Below are 2,091 nucleotides of genomic sequence, written 5' to 3' on the forward strand. Positions count from 1 at the left end.
GTCCTGGGTTCTGGGTTAGGCTTCACCAGAGCAATGAGCTGGAATCTCCAAAATCATGCCCCGAAGTAGAACCTTTCGTCTCTTTAGGTGGATCGTCTCGGGTGCTTTGTCACAGTAACGGAAACCTGACGAGTACATCCGTCCGCCTTTGAGAGAGAAAACCACGCGCAGGGCTTACCTGAGGTCATCCAGGCAGGAGGGAGTGACGTCCCTGGGTGATGTGTCCCCCCGGAAGCGGGCGGGACTGAGGAGGGGTTCTGACCACTATTGTGGGCCTCAGGAGGACGTGGGGACCGAGACGCGTGGTTGGCCAGTTCCCTTCACCCGGTGCATCCAGGGGACCTGTTTCGGGGCTGGCATCTCCGGGACCCCAAACCGCATCCCAATGGTCACTTTGTGCAAATAAATAAGGATTTTTCCAGGATGCCATCACTGGGCCTCTGTCGAAGGCAGCCGCTCTGGTACCGGACATGTCCACCCTGCACCCCGGGCTGCGCGGGGACGCCCCCAACTCGAGAAACATTGGCACAAAGAAGAATCTCGTCGAGGTTTAAGGAGTTTCCGGGGGGTGGTAGCCCCTGACCTCGTGCCCTGGGCGGTGATTTGTGCATCAGAGGGAAGGTCCCTGGGCCTGATGCCCAGTCAGAGCGGCTCTTGCAACAATGACCCCACCTGATGATTGGCAGGTCACTGTCCGCAAGAGGGGTGTCCTCTTCTCTCTCTCACACATGCACGGAGCAGGACATTCACTGGGGGCTGTGACTGGGACGAATCGTTCTCTGCAGAATTCTCAGCGCCTGCAGGGATGGGTCACGGCTTGTCACGGTGTCCCCTGGGCCCCGAAGGACGGACTGAGATCTGGACCCTGGGCCCCTGTGTGTCTTCTATGAGGGACTGCAGCCCGTGCACATGGTCTGGGGCCCCCAAGGTCAGCCCGCTGCATGGCACCAGCAGGTTGGTCCTCTCTGCAGGATGCTGACCCGGGTCCCCGGCGTCCACCCCGGGGACCAGAAATCCGTATGTGTTCCTCATGCATCGCGAGGTGTATTGCTAAGACCCCCCCAAACCCAAGTGTGCACTAAGGAGAGAAGTAGCATCTCATTTAATGTAATGGTGACACCAGGGTTTTATGGTATAATTATATGTTAGGGTTTGATTTGGGGGACTTTGCAGAAATGTCCCCAAATTCAACCCTGAGAGCCAGTTTAGAGGAGGAGGACTTTATTTGGGGCTCACGGTGTCCGAGGTCCAGTCTCTGGTGGCCGACTCCATGGCTCTGGCCCAAGGGGAGCAGAACAAGATGGCGGCAGGGCCTGGAGGAGGAGAGCAGCTCAGGACAGGGCACCAGGGAGCAGAGAGAGCTCTGCTCACCAGGGACAGGATAGAGACCCCAAAGGCACAGCCCAGGGACCCCCTCCTCCAGCCACACCCCACCTGCTGCAGTCACCACCCAGTGAGTCCATCCAAGTGGATTAATCCACTTTTAGTCTACACCTCTCACAACCCACTCATTCCACCTCTGAACCTTCTTGCATGGTCTCCCACATGAGTTTTGGGGACACTTCACATCTAGACATAATTTCATGGGACTTTGGGGGGTCATTAAGCCACCAAATCGGGCGTGACACCTCAGATACCAGAATCGCGATGACGTCTGAGGCGTCCCATTGGCCGGTCCTCCATCTTCATCAGGGAGACTTACCGTCCCTGTTGATCTCTGTGTCCTTGGTCTTGTTTATTTTGGTCCCTGGGATCTGTCATCTATGGGAGAAAATGACTCTTCTGTCACTTTGATGGAGAGGGCGGATGCCGGGTGACGTAGCCTGTCCCCTTGGGCCCTGTCCTTACTCAGTCTCAATCACACAGGTTGGTTTGACCATCCTGGGTACCAAGGTGGTCACCTGCATGACGTGGTTTAATAGATAGATATAAAACAAGCCACATCGTCACCCACTTTCAAGTTTTTATTTTGAGACAGGATCCCACTACGTGGCAGAGGCTGGTCTCCAACTGGCCATCCTCCTGCCTCAGCCTCCCAAGAGTCGGGGAGGATCAGCGGGCACCGTGGCGGCTGCAGATGCTGAAGATGTT

This window comes from Marmota marmota, unplaced genomic scaffold (genome assembly GCF_001458135.2).
Source record: "Marmota marmota marmota unplaced genomic scaffold, marMar, whole genome shotgun sequence".
Classification (NCBI taxonomy): Eukaryota; Metazoa; Chordata; class Mammalia; order Rodentia; family Sciuridae; genus Marmota; species Marmota marmota.